General features: G+C 47.6%; 1 non-coding gene across 1 annotated transcript; it reads right to left on the reverse strand.

Moving 5' to 3' along the window:
* Positions 1-2,782: 2,782 nt before the first annotated feature.
* Positions 2,783-2,908, reverse strand: LOC142804337 (U5 spliceosomal RNA). The gene has a single exon (XR_012894603.1). It is a non-coding gene; the product is annotated as a U5 spliceosomal RNA (small nuclear RNA).
* Positions 2,909-8,716: the final 5,808 nt, after the last annotated feature.

Genomic DNA, 8,716 nt, shown 5'->3' on the forward strand with positions numbered 1-8,716 from the left:
CTCCATCGTTCACTTCGTGGATGTGCTGCCAATTTTTTTTCTTCAAATCCACTTCGAGCACTGCAATGCACTGAGCAACGTGAGCAAAAGAATATCTGTAAATGTTCCCCCTGGGGAACAGAGTAGCGCGTTTGATAGAACTCGCCGCTAGCACCTCTGTTGATTTAATCACTTTCGTGCGCGCAAAAAGCAATTTTAGATGCGGAAGCATCTTATACTCGCGCCTTGTAGTGCGCCGTACGCGCCGTCCGCACCGCTTCTCGAACATTCGACAGCTGACGCGCGCGCATGCGCCGTCGCGCCGTCGCCCACCATCTGTGCCGCGCGCGCTTCTCCTTCGAGAACATTCGACAGCTGACAGCGCATGCGCCGTCGCGCCGTCGCCATCTGTGCCGCGCGCGCGCTTCTCCTTCGAGAACATTCGACAGCTGACAGCGCATGCGCCGTCGCGCTGTATATATACTCAAGGTCGGCGCTCGCTCGCTCAGTTGCCGCTCGTCCGTTGGTTTGTACGGCGCGTCGACGTCCGAAGTCGCCGTGAAACGAATGCCAACGAATCCACAAACAGAATGATCGACGTCCCTTCGACCAGCGCCGCCCTTTCGCATACGTGTTTACGTGTTCACTCATTTAACACCCCCTCCTACAACCACATTAACCAATTTAGCCATCGACCCAAGTAAGTCGCAATTTAACACCCCATTTCACAACCACGTTAACCAATTTAGCCATCGACCCAAGTAAGTCGCACTTTAACACCCCGTTAACCAATTACATGCTCCGCAGCCTCCTCAGTGTTCCCCCGAGGGAAGCTGCGGGCAATTTTTTTGGAGGGAAGACTAACTCTCTGGTGGCGCGGCCGCTAGCACCCGCCGCACCATAACCACCACCGCTATTCTGCCGCTGAGGAGTTCGGTGTGAGCGGCGTTGATGGCATGGTCTGGTAGGGCTCCATATTTTGTGAGCGCGATGTTGGGGTGCTGTGTGTTTTAAACACGGTAGTCTTTCAGGGGGCCTTCGGCACAAAAAATTTTGGTCTGTCTGCCTGCGTTTCTGTCTGTCTGTCTGTCTGTCTGTCTGTCTGTCTGTCTGTCTGTCTGTCTGTCTGTCTGTCTGTCTGTCTCTCTGTCTGTCTGTCTGTCTGTCTGTGTTTCTGTCTGTCTGTCCACTCTTAACGGCATCATGCACTTGAAACGGCTGACCCAATCCGCAGCGACCACCAATGTTGCTCAAGGTTAGTGTTCATGCTTGTGCAATCGTCTACTAAAAAGCAATTATTGCGCATTTCTGGCGCACCACAACACGCATACATTCTGCATTTGCATCTCTTACTAGAAAAGGCATACATAAGTAATTTAAGGACCGTAGCACTCATCACGCTGTGCTTACCATCTAACGCTTGCTCAGAGCAACGAGTGTTTCCAACGCTTTACTAAGATGAGATTGTGGTGGCACCTAGCCGTCGCCTCGCGTTCTACCGTTATCACCTCTGAGATGTGCGTGCGCACCCCTCTCAGAGCCACGCGCTTTGTTTTCTGATAAAACTGCCAGATAACGCTCATGTCTCACGTGTGACGTGACTTGGTGGGCTCGTTCTCCTCCGCTGCATGCTCAAGGCATTCTAACGCAGCGCCTCTAGATTACTACTCACCAATTTTCTTACGCAGAACATCAAATAAACGTGTTGTTCACTCTCTCCACACGCAAGACTATCGTATTTCGACGAAATTTGCAGAAACATGCAGATACGTGGCCAATTTTTTTTTGTTCGACGCGAAATACTTCAAGTATGTTGTGGAGACGACAGACACAAGCGTTACGTTCATGACGTCACATCGTGGCTGGAAGCAGTAAGATTTGTTCTCTGCAAAATGTGTGACTTGGTAATCATAACAACCAGCAGTGTTTTCACTGGCAATCTTTTCACTTACCCGCAAATGTGCGAAAAGTCTGAAATGAATTCTGTCTATTAAAAATTTGCAAAATAGGTGCGACACTCAGAGAAAAATTTAAAACGTTTCTGAGGAGTCTACATGGGCATCATTTATATATGTTGGCCATCGACATCATCACTCCTGATTTAAGGTGTCGGGAGCTTACTGTAAGTTATGATTTATGGAGACAGTTGAAAAGAAACACAAGATAACATCCATATAAAAAAGCCTTTTTGGCTTCAGCACGGGAGCCTTGCGAACAATGCAGTTGACAAAACATTTTTTTTCGTTTATGCTTCTTTCATCGCCGGCTTTTACCTTGATGGCATTCATGTTCCTTGGCAACAAGATTGGTTTCCGTTGAACGCTCGGTTTACTCATCATTGCTTTAAAGTTAGTTAATCAATATGTCCCAAATAATTATTTATCATAACACGATTGGCCTACGCAGTAGTCAGAAACATTCTTTTGTTCTTGTCGTTATAGAAGGCATCGGCGTATTTTAAAATTCTAACCCGATTTAGCTGGGGCAGTATGTTTTGAAACTTCGTGAATCATAGCACTGTCGGCACCAGCAATACAGGGCCCGGCGTAGATAAATTTCTGTAGGAGTAAACAAGAAATGGCCTGCTCAGGCAAGAGGCCGGTATGTAGGGTTGCGTTCTAAAGGCACTGACAGTCCACCCCGTTGGTAAAGCTGGTCATGAAAATCGCGCGAAAAAAGTGCCACCATGGCGTCCTTCGGGTGTGCAGTCAAGCAACGAAAGTTGACTAGATTTGTAACCCCAGCGGCGAGTGTAAGTCAACAAACGAAAGCATTGAAGTCTTACTTTTGATTTTTAAATTAGGCCTCACCCAAACGGGCAAGGCCTCCCAAAAATTGGCCTATTGGCTCATTAGGGTGTCCTTCCCCACGGCAATCTTTAGTAAAAGGCGAAAGATTGGTGCGACCAGCTGAGGAAGGACCTGAGCGATGAATAACGCACGGCCCATACTCCGGGGGTGCTGAAAAACAGCCAGAAAACTTGGCCAAGATCACATAGGAGTTATTTGTACGTTTCAGCCTTTTAACTCTAAAATATGTGTTGTCGTAAAAACTTCTCTGCATCACTCACCATAACTACGTATACCTTTTAATTGACAGGAGCCAAATATAGGCACGTTCCTTTCAGTTTAGGCTTCTATGCTGGCGAAAAATGTATGCAGCTGTGTACCCTTCGATCAAAGTTTGTAAGTGCCGGAGTAGCGGCACGTGAGCACGCGTCTTTATCATACTTGGCGCGCTTCGTATATCGTTTTTTTTCAGAGATAATTTGTGAAAGCGCACTGGTAGGAATCAGTCAACGCTAGAATGCGCGCAAACCATAAACAAATCAAATAGCTAACTACTGATTACTTAGTGATACGTAATACTGTGTGTGCGTGTACAGTGCGCCCATCGTTATCCTACCGTCGGGGTCATTGCTCTTGTATTGTATCTAGGACAAAGATAGCTGGGACAGTCTGCGTGCAAAAATGAGGAAGATGAGGTGTCTCTCTAATACAAGTAAATCTACCCGTAATTTTTTCACTTGGCGGGACTTCATTTGGTTACTGCGAGAGGGATATATGCTCCAATGTGTTTGATTAGATCAACGCAACTAAAAGATTTCCGTGCTAATGAGCCCTAAATTTTTCAGATTTTTAGTTTAAAATTTGCAGCTATGTCTGTCCAAACCAGGAGATGGTTTGACCGCTTGCTCAGCAAATATTTGTTTATTGGTAGTATTATTTCTAAACTACTTTTTCAGATTAGCTTTATTTTCATTTTAGTTTCATTTAGGTATCCTGCCGCCCGGTTCTTGGCCCATCCCCATCTCTGGGTGAGCATCATCATCATCATCATCATCATCATCATCATTAACAACAACAACAACAACAACAACAACAACAACAACAACAACGGAACGGTGAGTCCCCCAGTTTTTTTCTTTTTTGTGGATAAGATTGTTTTCACCAGCCAAGTACGGGTTCCTGCCGGCGGGCGGTGGAGATGGAGTCGCACATGGGTCCGCCAGACCCAGCGAATCCCGTGGAAGCCGCCTCTAGGAAGCGCAACGGTGCCGATAGCGACACTGACAGTGACGATGCCATGAACTATTATGTCAGCAGTCAAGAGTCCGGTGACGACACCTTCAAGCTGGTGAGGAGGCGCAAGGCGAAGAGACCGTTTCTGAGCACGCCATCCGATTCGAGTGCGTCCACCATAAGGTCTTCGCGTAGTGTCGAGGCATTCACCGTCCTGTTCGAGCCAGTTCTCGCCACGGGCAACATAAGGCGCCTCAGCAGGCAAGCCGCGTCTGCACAAATTATGGTACTGGCTCCACACGAAATCAAAGACGTAAGAGTGAACACGCGCAAGAATGTTATAGCTATTGACGTCAACCACGCAGCTGCGCTGGACATTTTGCGCAAAGCCGCAGAGCTCAATGGCATCGCAGTCTGCTCTCACATACCGCTGGAAAAAGAAGTCATCACTGGAGTAATTTATGATGTTGACGAGACCATTGTCAACACAGACATGCCAATACTGATCAAGCCCGCTACAGAAGGCACCATCATAACAAGTGCTTTTCTTCTCGGCAAGTCACGTTGCTTGAAGATCATATTCAGGGGTGATACCCTCTCGTCACACGTAAATGTGGGACACTTTCGGCACGCTGTTTGTTCCTTCGTAGCGAGGCCAATTCAATGCCGAAAATGTACGAAGAGGGGTCACGTGAGCAGCATGTGCATGAACACCACTGTTTGTGCCCGATGCAATGAGCCTCACGCCACTAGCACATGTCAATCCAATACTCGGAAATGTTCAAATTGGGACGGGCCTCACGATGCATCTTCGAAGGACTGTCCGATTATTCGAAGGGAAATGGCAGTGCTGAAGAAAATAGTTCGGGATAGCTCGTCTCACTGGGAAGCAGCCGCATCTGTTAGACGATGACGATCGCGTCATCGACGGCGCTCCAAGACATCCAAGACTCCGTTGTCTCGTGAACCGCGCTCAAAGTCGCCTCCACTTCTGTCTCCCAGAACAAGCGAAGTCGGGTCGAAGGAAAACGAAGCCGCCAACAGCCACACAGTGGGCGCCTGGCTGGAAGTCCCTCGACTACACGATACTAAAGAATGGCATCAGACTTTAGCAGTGAAGCACTCCTCGTCCTAATTCTCTTAACCAACAGAGGAAAACAACCAAATAGTCGCCAAGGTAAGTTCCCTCGTGAGTACCATTCGTGTGTTCAGGAAGAAGGTGCAAACACCAATAGCACGAAGCGCATTGCAGCTGCTGTATACCATAAGCCCGGTTCTAGCAAGCCTTCTTAAGTCGATTGCTTAAGAAGATTAACAGCAGAACCATGGCTTATCAACAGCAACAGTTGATGTTTGCAGATGATATTCCAAACGCCTTCGTATTTCAATGGAATGTGAGAGACCTGAAGTCCCGGATACAGGATTTCCGGCAGTTTGTTTTTAAAAACCACTTGCCGATAATGGTAATCTGTGAGCCGAACTCATCGACTATAAGAATATCAGGATACGAGTCTTTCGCCTCAACTACGAATGGAAGTAGCAGCAAAAGTATTGTTTACATTCGCAAGAACCTTACTTATTTCTCCCATGCTATACCGCCAGATGACGAGAACCAGTACGTGTGCACTACTCTGAAGAGAAGCGGTTGTCTTTTTGCTTTTATTGACGTATATACATCCCCCACAAGTCCATTTGATTGTAAGAGAATAATCTACATTATGGCAGCTATTCGAGGCTCTTGCATTATAACTGGTGATTTTAATGCACATCATCCGATATGGGAAAGCTTGAGGACTAACGCGAAAGGACGCTCACTGATATTGGTTGTGTCAGACCACAACCTGCGCCTTCTGAGTGATGGTAGCCCGACATACCTGCGAGGAACGACGTACAGCAGCTGCCTCGACATGACACTGGCGTCGTGTTGCCTAAGTTCAAAAGTGTGGTGGTTTTCAGATTTCGAAACCCATGGTAGCGACCACATTCCGACTTATGTCAGTATTGATGGTCAAGAGACTTCGTCCTCGTTGGTCAATCGGTATATAGACTGGACACTTTATGAAGGTCAAGTGGAAGACACGTGCAGAAATGATTCCTTGTGTGGGTTAGAAAAAGTAATTGCAGATGCAATCAAAAATTCTACGCGCCACTTCACGCGCTCAACACACGGAGCTTGACATCGAATTAGAAAGGCTTCCGGCGTGACGTAGACGTGCTTAGAGAAGATAAACGCGTGCCAAGTCGATTCTTGATCTCATAGTAGCAAGGCACATGCAGAAAAAAATACAACGCCGATTGGACAAACTGCAGGATCAAAGATGGAAAAGCTTTTGTGAGTAATCAGACCCACGCAAGCCGTTGTCTCATGTATGGAGAACTCTACAGGGTCTTAGCTCAGGCACCATGCAACGTCATCCCTTCAAGGCCGTCGCACTTCGTCTCAACTGCCATGATATTGACGTTGCAGAGGGTTTTTGCGCGAACCTCACCGGCGGTCCAGTCCTACTTTCCAATGTGCTTTTATTTGATATTACCGGACCACGGGATATAAGTATGGATGCTCCATTTTCTCTGGAAGAGCTACAAGCTGCACTGACACTGTGTAGGTGTTCGTCTTCGCGAGGGCCCGATGGGATAACGTATACGGCTCTGCGTCACTTAGGCCGAGCACCTAGACGACAACTGCTAAATTTCTTTAATTGGCCATGGGAAGATGGCATCGTACCTCAAGAACAGAAACGGAGCCGTCTTGTGCCACCTCTAAAAGCAGGAAAATCTCCTCTGTTGCTGACATTATACTGGCCTGTAGCTCTCGCCAGCTGCGTGGGGAAACTCATGGAGTCATGATTCTCACGCACTTGGAATAGTTCCTTGAACGGCATTACATTTAAGCCTACTACATGGCGAGATTTCCACGAGGCCGTTCATTGATTGACAACGCCATCGATTTGGTGTCATCAGTAGAACGGCAGAAATCTAGGAAACAACTAGCACTTGCGCTCTTTCTTGATGTGAAAGGTGCACATGACAACGTTTCCCATCAAGCTATACTAGACACCCTGCTGTTAATTGAACAGGGAGGGCGAATGCTTCGATGTATGCGAAGCTACCGGACATGAAGATCCTTTTTTGTATATACTGAAGATGGCCCGACCTCAGACCACTACACGTGCCGTGACGTCCCGCAAGGAGGCGTTTTAAGTACAGTTCTTTTCAATGTTGCCTTGCTTGGCCTGGTGAAAGCTCGCCCGAAAAGAGTCTGTGTTTCAATATACGCTGATATCTGTGTTTGGGCATCTGCATTGACACGCCTACAAGTTCGAGCAAGGATACAGAGGGCACCGTCGCAAGCATCTGACTATCTTCGCATGCAAGGCCTAACAATCTCAACAGAAAAAATTGTGCACTGGTGTCCTTCACGCGAAAGGCGATGACAAGTTACCCGATAAGCATTATTAGCCAGCCGATCGCTTACAAGCGCAGCCATCGTTTCCCAGGTGTAATGGTTGACCGCGACCTCTCCTGGAGCCATCACGTGACAAGTTTGAAAGCGATACTGGTATCTATGGCTCACGTCCTGAAAGTCATCGCTAGAAAAAGATGGCGTCCGTCATTCAGTTCCATGCTGCAGCTTTAACAAGTACTTTTTATTGGTGTACTGCACTACAGTTCTCTTCTGCTTACTAAAACTTGGAAGACAAGCATTCGAGCCCTTCAGGCGAGCAAGCACAGGCACTACGTCTTTGTTTCGGCCTGCCACGAACTACCTCAACCGCTGGAACAGTTATATTGGCTCCGGATCATCCGCTTACGACTTACGTCACAACCGACGTGCGGGGAGCACATATTCGGCAAATTTCACGGATGGCATCAAACCATTTGACATTTCTGCATAAGAACGGCCGAAGGCGTCCTTCTCTAAGCTAGTCAGCTCCCTCCGCGTTTGGCTAACATCCGGTTTTATAGCCTTGGTGCGTTCATCGTCCACCTTGTGGAGCCTACGAAAACCCGACATTGCGCCTTTCCGTCCCAGGAACAAGAAATCGAAAAGTCATTTCTGGCTTGGCCTTGAAGCAAGCGACTCTGGACTGTTTACACACTTTCCACGCTGACAGAATCTACGTATACACAGATGGATCTACAACCCAGACTTGCTCCACCGGCGCCACCGTCATTCCATCGTGACACATCAACGTCACTTACAAACTTTGTCACGTGAGCACATCAACTGGATCGGAAATTGTTGCCCTGAGAGGTGCCATGGAACATATTAGGCAAATCGGCTAATCGATGGGCAGTATTCTGTGACTCCAAGGGGTCTTTACAATTTGTTTCGTCGGCAATTCGACGCGGGTCGTACGAACAACTGGCATGGGAGATCAGAGAAATTCCGCACTATGCGACCGAAAAAGGACACAACGTTGTGTTCCAGTGGACACCAAGTTATTGCGGTATCTCCGGCAATGACCTCGCCGATGAAGCAGCCAAAAATGCACACGTACAAGCAAACCCTGTGTCTGTACATTTATCTAGGATATACTCGGCTAGATAACTAAGTAAGCTGGCACAGGATATGACACTTCAGAAGTGGCAGTCATCACAATGCGCACATAATCGACTATATTCTCTCAATCAATCTTTACGACGGCGGCTACCCTTTGGTATTTCTAGGGAGGAAGGTATAGTGTTGTGCCGTGTTCGTCTGGGCGTAGCCT

The sequence above is a fragment of the Rhipicephalus microplus genome, chromosome 3 (genome assembly GCF_043290135.1).
Source record: "Rhipicephalus microplus isolate Deutch F79 chromosome 3, USDA_Rmic, whole genome shotgun sequence".
Taxonomy (NCBI): Eukaryota; Metazoa; Arthropoda; class Arachnida; order Ixodida; family Ixodidae; genus Rhipicephalus; species Rhipicephalus microplus.